The sequence below is a fragment of the Protopterus annectens genome, chromosome 4.part1, assembly GCF_019279795.1.
Source record: "Protopterus annectens isolate FY-2018-M chromosome 4.part1, PAN1.0, whole genome shotgun sequence".
NCBI classification, from domain to species: domain Eukaryota; kingdom Metazoa; phylum Chordata; order Ceratodontiformes; family Protopteridae; genus Protopterus; species Protopterus annectens.
The window spans coordinates 881,777,806-881,793,374 of NC_056734.1; positions in this window are offsets into that span (position 1 = coordinate 881,777,806).

The window sequence follows — 15,569 nt, forward strand, 5'->3', positions numbered from 1 at the left end:
CATCTGTAGCTCTTTAGTTATAACAAAGGGAGTTAGGCAGGGTGCCTGCTAATGCCACTATTGTTTATATTGGCCAGGGAACCACTAGTTGTAACCTCACGGCAGACCCGGGTTTATATCACATTATCGGATGATGAAAAGAGCGAGTGCTCATTCATCGAATCAATAATGTTGAAATCACAAAAACACAAGCACACGGAACAGCAAATTCTTTCCCAGGGGAAAAAAATTTGCTGCTCCGCAAAAAAAATAAAAAATAAAAAAATTAAACACAATCCCCCCCTACTTAACTATACCAACTCTGAGATCGCACCATAATAGAGAAAATGGCAAAGTCCCAAAGATGGCCCACCAATTTTTTTCCGTAGAAAAAATATGATGTTCCGTGACTTCGTTATTTTCTCCTTTCAACATTATCGGATCAATGAAAGAGCATTTGCTCTTTTCATCACCCGATGATACAATATAGACCCGCAGGCCTTGCCTGAACTAGACTTGTACTCTGAAAGCATTTATTTGGTAAGCAGGGTGGCAGTAACTGCATATGACTTGATAGTTTTCCTTAACAATCCCTTCTCAGAGCATTTACATAACTGACATATTCTCTCACAGTGGTATTACATATGGAGTTACAAGAGTAATTCGAGTTAAGTTTTCCTTAATTTTGCAAACTTCCTCCATCTCTCTAGTGGAAGAAAATAGACAGGGATGTACCCTTAATCTGCCTTTTCTGAAATACCATCATGTTACTCTTGCTTCAACACCAAAAAAGACTGGGGATCTAAATTTGAAATTTATTCAGCAAATAATAGGCTCAAGTATCCAGGAGTGGAAGAAATGGAACTTGCCTTTTGACCTTATCATTCTGCAATGGTGTTATATCCTAAAAATCTTTATATCCTACTTAGTATCCTACTAAACCTACACTATGTTATAGAGATGGAGTAGAAAAAAATTGGAGTTGTTATGTTTTTCCTCTATCCATAGGGCACTCTGGCTCCTGATTACACCCCAAAACATTTAGGAGACATAACGCTTTATGGCATTTCAAGCAATGCTAGTTCGGCTATTTGGGGAATTGTACCAGACATGATTGGTCCTTGCCTGGTTGTTAAACATGGAGTAGGAAGTTTATACTCACTTTTAAGTACCAAAGGATGAGACAAATGGCACTAACTGTCCTACAATTCATCCATGTAGTTTGCCGTAGCTGCAGGCCTACATCCTGGTTCAGCAACAATTGGTACCTTTCAATATTAGAGCACCTTTTACCTGCCTTCTGTGACACATTTGTCAAATTAGTTCATTTTCCCACTTTGCTCTCATTGTGTCTCCCTTATGGTGCCCGCCCAATATTTAGTGATCCCAGGGAAAGTTTCCCCTGGAAGATATGGTGGGACTAGAATTTGCTTTTCACCTAGAAACTGTATCATAACTTTCCACCCACCTCCTTCGAGGAGCTAACTGAAGAATATGATATTTCACTGACACATGAGTTGCAATACCACTATTTGAGGTCTATGCATCGGAGAACACCTTTAGAGAGTCAAGTTGAAATATTTGTCAGTTCCTTGCTACTTCAAACTTTGGAGATAGCAGTGTGCCTCAGTCACCAGACCAAGTTTAGTACTTTTAACTTTACTGCTATCTTGGTGGGTGCATTTTATAGTCCAGTGAAAAATAATACAGAGACATCAAAGAGAAACTAAGAAGAAGACAACAGTTCAATAGTCTTCTCCTACCTAAGGTGTCCCTTTAAATCCACATCTTCTCCCAGGTGAAGCTTATTTGCCTGGAAGTACCTCCAGCAACTATTCTTAACACCTGAGCTAGTATCTAAATGGTTTCTCAATGCTCCTCCTCATTGTTGGAGGTGTCAACAGACACACTATGTGACCTCTTGAAAGAAGATTATATGGGAATGCCCCACTTTAGCAAAATACTGGATGGACTTTTATGATAAGCTTAACAAGATATTTCCACAATATATCACAGAGCTGGAAAACATATTTTTTAATGGATCATGAACCAGAAGAGGAATTTGAATCAAATGCTTTGTACCATGACTCTGGCAACCAAAAAGGCTATTACAAGAAGGTGGAGGATGGTTACAATGCCTTTATATCTGGATGCTGGCTGATCTTGCTCTATAAACATGATGCAAAGCTTTCTATATCTAAAAGGAAGAACAAGGAAATACCCTTTATATAAAAATGTTCCTCTGTGTTAGCAGCACTTCAGTCTTAATTTCTCGCATATGTCTCACAATGGGTATTTCTGTTTATGACCCTACTATCAATCCATCTACAGAGAACACGGGAATAGGTTCTGTTTCTGGATGCTAAGGCACAGTGTTATTAGTTCTTAAAACAAATAATACATGACATTCTTTTCATTTTAGCAACAAAACTGAAGGCGAGTGTTTAAATATTGTTGGGCTAAAATGTACATAACTGGTAGTTTTTTTTATTTCCTTTCTGTCTCTATGTCTAATACTAGGAAGCCATTCCCTCATAAGAATAATGGCTATACCTGCAATTTCCTGTTTCAATGTTCTGTATTGCTGATATAAGAAATGTTATTTTCCCATGTTACATTACATGATTACTCATTTTAATAGATAAAACTATTTGATTCATTGATTTTTTTTCTAATATTGTCCAATATGATGTTTTGACATTTTTACAACTTGGTAAATCATATGTATAATAAATAAATTTATGCAAAAAAAGATTATATAAATGGATACTGACTGAAATCCCCCCCCACCAAAAAAAAAAGAAACAGGAAGTTAGGTCTTCACGTGACTTTCTGAAATAGACCCTGTAAAGTTGTGAATATACAATGGAGTGATTCTTTTCAAGGTAAATAGAAATAGATAAAAACAGCGCTGAGACCCAAGTAGGCAGAAGTACAAAAGTTTAATAAAACAGGTAAGTGCTTTTACGGTTCAAGCCCACTTCATCAGACAATAACATAATACAAAATCACAGAATTTAAAAAAGCAACATCCTATCAGTGAGCGTCTCTCTGCAAACCCAATTAACTTCTAAAATTAATTAACTCTTAAAAAGCCAATACTTTTTAATGCTTAAAAGGATGTGTGTATAAAAAAGGTTTTAATTATATGGTTTCATTAATACCAGGTGTTTTATCTGCCTGGAAATAAAGAATCCATTTTTGTTCACAAGCTTCTGTTTTAATTCTAAGATTTCCTCCCCACTCATTTTCCTGTATTATTTCCAAAACAAAAAATCTTAAATTTATGCTGTGGCCAAATGCAAGTATATGTTTAGCTAAGGCACTGGTCTGTTCACAGTTACTGATATCACGATTATGTTGTTGTATATGCTCTCTGAATGTACCATTAGCTTTACCTATATAATAAACTCTGCACGTACTACAGAAACTATAATAGGCAAGATTTTTAGATGAGCAGTCTGCATAAAAAGAAAAATCTATTGAATAGGGATGTGTAAAACAAATACCTGAATATAAATGGTTACAGGCATTACAGTGTCTACAAGCATATGTACCACACCTATGAGAAATAACATTTGATGTCTGACTATGTTTCTTGTAGCATAAGTGTCTTTTAAGAGACATGTTATTCTTAAAAGAAAATTGCGGTTTATCAGTAATAAAATCCCTAAGCTCCTCGTTCACATGCAATATATTCCAATTCTTCTTAATTATCACATATTATCATCACAGAGACATGGCTAAAACCTAGAATCCAAAATGAAGAATTCCTCCCCCAGGTTATAATACCCTAAGACTGGATAGAGTAGGCAAAAAAGGAGGTGGAGTAGCTATTCTCTTTAAAAACACACTTAACCTCCAACTCCTTCAAACCCCTGTACCTAAATTCCATACCGCCGAAATTTTTTCTTCAGTCCTTTGCTTAAACAAAACAAAAAAAAATCAACATTCTCTGTTGTTGCATTCCTGCAGGAAGCAACTCTACCATAACTGAAGAAATCTTACAGTGGACAAAAGACAATCTACCGCAAGAAACTATACTACTAAGTGACTTGAACACTGACTGGACAGACTATAACTCCAAAAACCCCACTAATCCCAACAGTCTCTATGGGTTCTCTCAACTAATTCAAGAACCTACTAGAACAGACAAAAGAACACATAGACAATCCATTCTGGATTGGATACTGGTCAATTACCCCAAACAAAATTACCAGACAGGTGTCCTACCAGATGGCCTCAGTGACCAACTCCCCACATTCCTACTACAAAAACTGAAATACTGAAAACCATAATTCATAGACTAGTATGAGATGATTGCAACTTAAACCCTAATAACCTCAACACTGTCCTAAGTCATTGTAACTGGAACCCTCTAAAAACCCTTGAATTAGACCAGGTAGTTGACTACTTTAATGCTACTTTTATCAACATCCTTAACAGACTTGCCCCTTCTAGGAAAGTTAGAGTGAAAGCCAACTATGCAGCACGGCTAAGTAGAGGAACTAGAGTCCTACTAAACCACAGAGATAAAGCCTGGAAAATATGGAAAAAGGAAAATACCATCTGTTGTAAACAAAACTGCCAACAGCTTCGAAATCAGGCCAAACTACAGACCAGATAGGATAAACAGAACTACTTCCTAGGGGCCCAAAGCAAATACTCAAAAAAACCCCACAAAAATTAAGGCAGTCTATCAACTCCTTACTAAAAATCAGGGAGAACCACTACTCCAGTCCCTAAATCCACAAACAATAACATTGACATAGCCAGTCAATTTAACCACCACTTTATAAAATCCATTCTGGTAATATCCAACCAGATATCCAAAAATAGCCCTTTGTGCACCCCTACTAATCAACCAGAAAGCATTCCTCCCCTTACTCTTTCACCAGTCCCCACTTCTATAATCAAAAAGCTCCTTCTAAAACTAAAACCTACTACCCTTGCATCCTATAACCAACCTGCAAACTTCCTAAAACTGGCTGCTGAATCCATATCTTACCCAGTCTCCATCCTTATAAACCACTCCATACAGGAATCTTATGTACCAAAACTCTGCAAAGTTTCATATATCATTCCTCTTCATAAAGCTGGGAACTCTTATGACTTCTCAAACTACCGACCCATTGCTAGTCGATCCCCTCTTTCTAAAATTCTGGAGAAGTGTATCCACTCCCAAATCATGAAATTCCTTAGCACTCATCAACTACTGTCTACCACACAACATGACTTCCGCCCACATCATAGTACTACCACTGCTCTTCTCTCTTTCACTAATCTAGTTAATTTATATATTAACAACTATAGCTTCACATCTGCCAATTTTTGGATCTCTCCAAAGCATTTGACATGGTTTCACACCTCATTCTACTAAATTCTCTTGCCTCACTATCTTTTGCCCCATCTACCATTGCCTGGTTCACAAACTACTTATCTGATAGGCAACAGTCAGTCCAATGGCAAGGTACATTGTCCCCTCAATTTCTCACCACCATAGGTATCCCACAAGGCTCAATACTGGGTCCACTTCTCTTTTCTATCTACACCAATAATCTAAATAGTTCATCCCATCATGCCACACTTATTCAATATGCAGATGATTCAACTTTCAGCTGTACAGCCCCATCTCTATCCATTCTGCAACAACTTACCCAGGAAACCTTTAACTCTGTTGAAAAATGAATTTCTGATATTCAACTCATCCTAAACCCTAACAAAACTAAATGACTACTATTTACCCCTAACAAATCAAAAACCTCTACTCTATCCTTCACCATCACTTCTAAAAATGATACTACTATTTCCCCTTCTAACCATACCAAACTACCTGGCATTGAAATTGACAAAAACCTTTACTTCGATGTTCATATCTCACAAACCATAAATAAAGTTTACAAAAAAATGGGCACACTATATAGACACAAAAACTTTCTCTCAGACCAAGCAAGACTCACTCTAGCTCAGACTCATTTATTGTCCATACTAATGCATGCAGCACCAATTTTCACCCAAATCAGAAAACAGATCTAGAAAACTTGAGTCATGCTACGATAAGATAGCAAAGTTTGTTAAATATACCTCCTTCTGAACACATCATTGTGTTGCTCTAAGAGACCTAAATTGACTAGAACTACCTCAGCTACTTAATTACCACCAGTTAGTCACTGCTTACTATATTCTCAAATACCCTAATAAAACCCCATCACTAACTCAACTACTTATAAACTACACAGCTAATCACCCTCTCCGTTCTTGTGATAGAACTCTCCTCTGTATAACTAGAGCAAATAATACTGCAGGAAAAGTGCTTTATTCCCACTCCGTTGCTAGGAACTGGACCTGCCTCCCCCCATCACTGATCAATGCCAACACTACCTCACACTTTAAAAACTCCCTCAAATCACATCTAATCAATACCTGGCTGTGTCCCTGTATTACGTAAACTTACAACTTTCCTAGCCTTTTCCTCCTCCAACCCTTCCAAGTTAGGTGCTGTCACTCTTGTATAGCACTACAACTCAAATAATTTATTGAGTTCAGCCTATAAGTAGCTTCTACCTCTGCTATTTGTAACTTCTTTTACTACCAACGTAAATTGTCTGCTTGCATTTCTATTGTAAATATCTGAACATTTTTTCTTTAATAATCTTTGTGGTTACTATTCTACCCTGTATATAAATATTCTGCTCTTGTTTTGTACTACTCTGTAAAAAAATGTTTTTTCTTTTGTGGAGCTATTCTCCCCGGGCCTCCGCTGTAAATGGACCCTGTCCAGTTGGAATTTCTAGGTTAACAAATGTAAAATAAAATAAATAAAAATAAATAAAATTATTTTGCTTATAGCTCCTCTGTCATTGGAGAAAGTTAAGGGAAATCTAGTGCTACTTCTAGTTGGTATTACTAGAGCTTCAGTGGCATTTAAAGTTCTTTTTGAATAGTATGTTCTCCCTGATCCTTCTCTTTCTAGCATAATGGAATTAATACAAGAGTTGATATCTTTGTCTTTATAACCTCTCTCTATGAAATCTGATTTCAGATTATTAAATGCTATTTGTAATTGTTTATCATCATTATGTAATCTCATTGTTCTGAGAAATTGGGACTTAAGTACATTTATCGAAATGTGACGAGGATGCATGCTATTTTTATGCAAATACGCATTATTCTTAGTTTCTTTCTTATATATACTAGATTTCAGTGTACCTGTGTCAGACTTACAAATACATACATCCAAAAGTTCCATGCTTTTCTGAGAATATTTGATTGACAATTTCAAAAAGGACGTGGTGCTATGCAAAAAATCAACAAACTGTAACAGTAGTTCTTCACTGGCTTTCCATAAAATAAAAATATCATCCACAAATCATTTATACCAGTGCACATAGGTAGAAAAGTCATTATCAACCAAAACTTGATCTCTTTCCAGTTGAGTTAAAACTAGGTTGGCGTAGCTGTTTGCGCATGCTGTGTCCATTGCTAAGCCAACCTTTTGGAGATAAAATTCTTTACCAAACAAGAAAACATTATTTTCTAGAAAAATTTCTAGAAGACTACATATAAGATTAATTCTGTCATTCAGATAAGCACGTTGTTTTTTTAATAACATTCAAACATTTTCTATCCCCCAGTCATTAGGAATGACTATAAAGAGAGAAGCTATATCCATAGTGGCAAAATAATATTCTATGTTACTATCCATGGATTCAATAACTTCAAATAAGTCTTCTAAAAATGTTTTAGTGTCTTTTAATGTTATTGTTGTTGTCTTTCAGCTTTTCCTGGTTAGGGGTCGCCACAAGGGAACTCCGGTCCGCTAATGATTGGCAGTAGATTTTCACGAATGCCGAGGTGCCAGCTCGACGTTTAACCTTCAACAAAGGCATGCCCATTTACGCATGTCTTTTGAATGCCCACCCAACCGCGGGGAGGACATGCAGACTCTTGTTAATATTCTCCATAACTGGATGCAAATTCTTCTCAACAAAAATAGATACAGTCTCAGCGACCCACCCCCAGCTAGAAACTATGGGATGCATGGGTGGGCTGTCTGGATCTTTACGTATCTTGGGGAGTCCATAAATAATGGGGATTGTAGGATATTCTATACAGAAATATTTAAACAGATCCTCATTTATAGCATGTTACATTAAAAATTCAAAAATCAGGAACAGTACTTTCTCAATAATTGCCTGAACTACCGGTCTACTCACAGTAATAAAAGTTGCCATGTCTTGCAGTAAATCTCTCATTCTTTGTATATGAATGTCCTTGTTTGAAAAAACTATTCATCTGCCTTTATCAGCTAGACAAATTTCTATTGAGCTAGCTTCTTTCAGTTCTAAAAGCGCTTGATTCTCAGCATAATTTAAATTAAACAGGGCTGATTTATTTTTACTACTAAATTTTCCCTTATTTCTTCCTCACAGACTTGTGTGAAAGCTTCAACACTAGGATGCATTTTAAGTGTAAAAATGCTAGTTTTTCAAAAGTAATTAACATCATAATTACTTTCTTGTTTAAATATTGCTGAAACACTAACATTCCTGGCAAACAGTTACAAATTCAAATAAACATCAGTAAGATCTGACCTTTTAGAAGGTACATATGAAGGTTCAAAAGAGAAATTTGTGCTTCAGTAACAGTGAGGGATGAAATATTCACAACTAAATTATTTGTGAGTTGCTCCACGTGTTTCTGAAGACTCTTCTGATTTCTCCAGCTTGTGTTTGCCGAACTCACCCTCTCCTTCCTTGACTCCATGATCTGGCTCCCTGCCTTCTCTTATTTATCTGAAAAGGTTCCATTAAAAGAAAAAGGGGTTGTGTGTAATTAATAAAAACTCTATTTATCATAGATTCAATTCTCTCCATCGCCATTGTAACTGCTGGTGTAGTCTGGTTGACAGTGCTAGCTGGAGGCGGGACTTCCTCTCCAGAAGAAAACACATCCCTGCTGATTATAAAATAAACAATAATGCCCTAAGTACCAATTCAGAAGTAAGGGATCTGGGAACACAAGTTGACTGTGACCTCAGCTTTGACCACCATGTGTCTACTGTGTTGAGGAAGGCATTCTACATTGCTCACCTGATTAGCAAAGGCATCGCCTCAAGAGCAAAAGAGGTTATAACTCCCCTGTACTCATCCCTCATCAGACCTATTATTGAATATAATGCTCCCTTTGGTATGTACCATACCAGACACCTGAAGCAACTTGAGAGACCTCAGATATTTCTAACTAAGAAAATTCAGGGTCTCCTGCACAACCAGACACCCTGGTTTTGGGTGACTTTAATTACTCATCCATAGACTGGGTAAATTATACATGTTCTAACTCACTTGCCCAAAGGTTCATGGACTTCATTAACTCCAATGCCCTCGACCAGTTGGTTGACACACCCACAAGGGGCTCAAACATCCTGGACCTGATGCTCACCAACATGGGAGACCGCTGCACCACACCCAGTGTGTGGCCATCCCTGGTGATATCTGACCACAAATCAGTCTCACTAGAAGTAACTATAATATAAGCCCCCTCTCCACCCCAGCAACAACTAGACTAAATAACTTCTCCAAGGCCAATTACAACCTGTTATGTGACGGCAAAAATAGCTTCTTAGCCCTTCCTCCCACTGATGGAACAGACACCTATGCTGAGTTATACACCAATGATTTATACAGGCACCAGTACAATTGTATTGACTCTGCTGAACCTGGTAGAACAAAAGCAAGTTCTTAAAGGAAAAACAAACTGCCTGGTGGACAACTTCCGTTAATAGGCTATACAATCAGAGAAAGAAATTGTCTAAGAACAGGAAGGAACAGTTTCAAAACTCGAAACACTCCCTTCTCAACTTAAACAAGCAAACAAGACTCCCAGTGAAGTCCTCCAAAGCTAGCTATGAATCCAAATTAGCTTCCCTAACTAAGGATAACCACAAGGTGTTCAGCTACATCCATAACCTCAAAGGGAAAGCCGAGATTTGCACTAAACTCATAGTTAATGGTACTACATATATAGAACCTGTGAATATAGCAAACTTGCTGGCAGACAGGTTCAGTGAAAACTTCACTCTCTTGTTTCCTCCACATATACCCCAAAGCATCACAAACACCTGTCTCCCACCTAGTATCTCCAAGGAGCAGGTCTGAAATGCTCTCTCCAAGGCCAAAAACACAGCCTCTATAAGACCAGACAACATGCCATTGAACACACTTTTCAATCACAGCCTAAACACTGACTTAATCCCAGCAGAATGGGAAATAGCTACCATTATCCCTTTGCACAAAGAGGGTATATCCATAGACCCCAGGAACTGCATACCCATTAACCTGACCAGCCTTATCTACAAGGCTATGGATCGCATCATCATGGACCTTAATTATAATGATATAGGAAATCTCCAAATGCTCAACCCCACCCTGTTTGGCTTTGTCAAGGGGAAATCATGCTTGTTAAACTTGATGGACTGCTTTGAGACAGTCACCAAAGCTCTAGACGAGGGTAAATCTGTGCATACAGCCTACTTAGACTTAGCCAAGGTCTTTGACACAATCCCCCACTCAGACATCATTGATAAACTCACCCAGCTGACTGGGTATCAACCCATATATTGCCATGTGGGTTGCAAACTGGCTCATTGATAGAACTCATATGGTCAAAACAGGCAACTCCACCTCCTCCAGCAGACCTGTGACCAGTAGTGTTCTATAGGGATCAGTTCTGGGTCCCCTACTGTTCAGAATCTACATCTCTGAAGTGCAGGCTAAAACTAAAGGACTGTGGTTGACAAAGTTTGCTGATGACTACAAACTTTGAGCAATCATTGAAACCCCTAGCGATGTTAACATCCAGCAAGAAGTTCTTACAGAGACTAATGGCTGGTGCCAAACTCATGGTCTTAAACTTAATGCAAAAAAATGCATTATTATCCCCTTCAGCAAGGGTGATGTTCCTGCAAGCTACCACATCAATAGCAATACCCTAAGCACACAGTCAGTGGTGTGAGGTCTGGGCACACAGATTGATAACAACCTTAACTTTGATCACCATGTCTCTGCTGTGGTAAGAAGGGCATTTTACATTGTTCAACTCATAAGTAAGGGCATTGCCTCCAGAAAAAAAAAAGTTATAACCACCCTGTACTCTTCCCTCATCAAGCCAATAATAGAGTACAATGCTCCCTTTGTTATGTTCCTTTCCAAACATCTGCAGCAATAGTTGAGACCACAAAGGTTCCTTACAAAGGAGTAAACATTTCCATTAGAACATTACAGCTTGTAGTGTCTTCAAGATCTGTCTTATGCAGACAGACTGAAATCAATGTTCATAGGTTCATAGGTTCATAGGTAGGTACTAGGCTATCTGCCCGAAGGCATTTATAAGCCTAGCCGGAATGTGTTGGCTTTCACCCCCCCCCCCTTAGATTAGTTCCCTGTGCCTCTGTCCAGCAGAGCCATTAAAGTGATCCCTGGGGTAAACTTTCTGTTTCCCATTTACTCGTCAAGGTTTCTCTTGAAGAAGGTTGGTGAAGAGCTGAGCCTAATGTAGATTGGAATCTTGTTCCAGAACATGGGAAGTCTCTGGGACAGGAATTTATCCCTCCAGCATGTCCTATTTATTGTTGTGGTGACATTTAGATCCCTGGAGCATGTGGCTCGAGGAGATATGGTTTTCTTTAGGTGGAGCATGTCCATCAATTCTGGGTTGGACATGGCCTTGTATGTCAGGCAGAGATCACCTCTGAGTAGATGGTATGCAACTGAGTACAGCTGGAGTTTTTTCAGTCGAGCTGTATAGGGCATCTGCTTGAGGCCAGTGATCCTCTTGGTGAGGAACTTTTGTGGTCATTCCAGTTGTTGCAGGTGTCTTGTAAGGTACATCCCAAATAGGGCATTGTACTCTATGATGGGTCTGATGAGTGATGCGTAGAGGGGCCAAATGAACTCTTTTGATCTGGATGCAAACCCTTTTGTGATTAGATGGGCCACATAGAAGGATTATCTAACCACTTTGGCAATGTGATTATCAAAGGAGAGGTTACTATCTACTTGAATCCCCAGATCCCTTATTACGTCTTCCGTATTTAGGGGGCTACCACCTATGTGGTAGTTTTTGGATACTTTGTTTTTTTCCAAAGGGGATGACTATGCACTTTTTGGCATTTAGCTTGAGGCCATGGTTTTGACACCAGGTATCTGTCTCAGTGAGACCCTTTTGAAGGATGTCTGTGTCAGCCGGAGAGTCAATTATAGCCCCTAGTTTGCAGTCGTCTGTGAACTGGGTCAGCCATAGTCCTCCTGTGCTTGCCTGTACCTCTGAGAAGTATATTGTGAACAGGAGGGGTCCTAGGACTGAGCCCTGGGGAATGCCACTTGTAACCGGTTTAGAGTCAGACCTAGCTCCTGCAACTCTTACCATGTGGGTTCTGTCCGTGAGCCAGTTGGCAACCCATCTCGTGACATAGGGTTTATGTTTAGGCTGGTGAGCTTGTCTATAGTACCTGAGCGGGGAATGGTGTCGAAGGCCTTTGCGAGGTCTAGGTAGGTTGTGTGGACCACCTTTCCCTCATCTATAGCCTTGGTAACTGTCTCAAAGAAGTCCACCAGATTTAGGAGGCATGATCTGCCCTTAACAAAGCCGAACTGGGTAGGGTCCAGTGTTTGGAGGTTTCCAATGTCTCTGTTAATGAAATTCACGATGATGCACTCCATAGCTTTGCAGACCAAGTTAGTCAGGCTTATAGGGCAATAGTTCCCAGGGTCTGTTGTGGCTCCACCTTTGTGGAGCAGAATAACCATTGCTGTGCGCCACTCTGGGGGCATGTAGCCTGTGGAGAGGCTGAGTTTAAACAGTGTGTTTAGGTGAGGGGTTAGTTCATCTTTGAGCTCATGTAGGACGTAGCCTGGGACACTGTCTGGTCCCATTGATACTGTGTTTTTGGCTTTGGAGAGGGCTGTTTTAACCTGAGTGCCTGTGATTTCAGGGGCACTACATTCTTCTGGTATAGTTATGAGCCCTTTTGGGGATGAGAGGGGGGGTGAAGCTTGCACTGAGCCTGTCTGCCAGGATGTTGGCTATATCGGTCAGTTCAGTGTATTTTGTGCCATTCTGCACTAACTCTGAGCAGCTCTGAGAATTGCTACTTAGATTTTTGACATAGCTAAAGAATACCTTGTGGTTATCTTTGGAGTCCATGGCAATTTTTTTTTCGAAGCTAGCCTTGGATGATTTTATGAGGGAACATAGTTTCTTGCTGATACTGATTAGGGATGTCTTCCCTTCTTGGGATTTTACTCTTTTCTGTACTAGTTTCCTTCTTCTATTGTATAGCTTGTTTATGGCAGGGGTCCACCAGACTGGTTTCCTTTTCTTGGAGGAGTGAGTCTTGATTTTGTTTGGGATAGCATGATCTATGCATTCTTGTAGGTGTCTGTAGAGTGCAGTAGTAAAGGATTTTGCAGCTTGGACAGCATTATCCTTTAGCATAGGGGCTTTGAAACTTCCCACCTCGGTCTTAAGTAACGTGAAGTTTGCTTTTGAAATGTTTTTCACATTGGTTTCTCTGACCGGAGATGGTGGCAGAATGTGGATATCCAGAGTGATTAGTTTATGGTCAGATCTAACCAGCGAGGGGTTGACCTCCAGTGTGGAACACCGGTAGCCCATGTTGGTGATGACCAGGTCCAATATGTTGTCACTTCTGGTGGGGGTGTTGACCAGTTGATCCAGGGTGTTTGAGTTTATAAATTCTAGGAAATGTTGAGCAAGGGAGTTTGTACTTGAGTAGTTCTCCCAGTTAATATTTGGGTAATTGAAATCACCCAATATCAGGTTGTTTGGTAGGTCCTTTATGTTTCCCAGTGTTTCCAGGAATGCGGAGTGGCGGTCCTGGGACATGGTGAGTGATCTGTAGCAAGCTATAATTTGAATAGCAATTTTGCCCGTTGTTAGTTGCATGTGGATGATCTCTGAAGCATTGTGCTGTGCCACTAACCTGGAGGTGTGGGTATCCTTGATGAATATGGATACTCAACCGCCTTTTGTATTTTGGTGCAGGTTCTGTGGCTGAAATGTATGGTATGAGTTGTAGCCTGGTAGTGCTGGGGTGCTCTCTGGAGCTTTAAACCAGGTTTCTGTTACTGCACATATATCGATTTTCTCCATACTGAGGAGTGCCTCGAGTGTGTGCATTTTGAGGTTTAGACTTGGCATTGAGTAGCATTACCCTCAGTTTTTTGTTACTTGTGCTATTTACTGTGGTGGGTTTGTCTTTTGAGCCTTGCCTAAAAAAGGCACTATGGGGGTGGCAAGAGCCTTTGCCAGTATTCAAAAGCCTAAGGTTGACAGGTGCAAGCCATCTCTAGCAAAGCAGCTTGGCTTGTCGAGCATGTCATCCCAGGCAGACAGACACTGGACCCCCTTTGAATGACACCAGAAGCTTAACCAATTGTTGAAATTGATAATTTTTTCTGTATACTGTGGTATCATTCTTGGTGAGGGCAGGATGCTACTCAGTGTCAGGGTCATACCGGCCTGGGCTACGTGATCAGAGAGCTCCTCCATGTCTCTTTTCTTGTAGTCCAGGGAGGTACGGCTCAGGTCATTCACACCAACATGGACAATGACAGAGTCATATTTGTACTTATTCTGGAGTGACCTGAGTGCTTGCTTTATGTGGCGGATCCTGGCACCCGACAGGCGACTAACAGTAACCTTCTCTTTGTTCAGCCTAGTGAGTGGGATATCAGTGTGCCAGACTATAGATTCGCCTATTACTAGTGTGTTGGGCATGTCCGTTTGCCTTAAGGGCTGTGATTGTGTGGCACACTGGTTTTGTGAAGTATGTGTTTCATGGTTTGTGTTGGGGGGGTGGAGGTTGCTTGGATGTCTGCTTTGGAGGTCTCTGTTACTTTTGCAGATTTTTATTTAGAGCCACCGAGTATGTTTTTTTGTATTTATGTGTGTTTTTTGCTAATGCTGGTTTCATAGGTCTACGTGAGACTGGTGGTGTGATGCAAGTAATTCACTTATCCTCTTGACTGCTTGGTCCAGTCTTGGATTGAGAGAGCTTAGCCTCCAATTTGGCTGTATAATTGCATCTCTCACATGTATTAGTGTTTGGTGGAAGGAGGAGAGGGATGTCTGTGTACATGAGGCAATTGTAACATTGCCTCAAAATGCCTAGATTCACCAGTTGGACTGGAGAGTACACCTGAAACTGCCCTTTGGACATGCCTGGATAGGTACAGTGAACTGTTTTACTGATTGGCTGGTAAGGTTGAATAGAGAGCCTTGTCCTTCTCTACAGTATAGGGGGGGTCTAGTGCTAAGTTTTATTAGTGATTGCTATGAGTTTTGGACAAGTGCCGGGATGAGAAGTGAATGATTTGAGTGCTTAAGTTGAAAGTTTGTCTAGTTCCAAGGGAAAAATTGAAGAGTACACTTTGTGGAACTGGAATCGTTATACCCTAGCTAACCAGCGCTGCCCGGCGTGCAAAACTGCGCAAATGCAGGTTTTATAGCAGAGAAATTAAAGAGATAGAAATTAGTCCACAATTTCCAATAAATTACTCATTATTGGG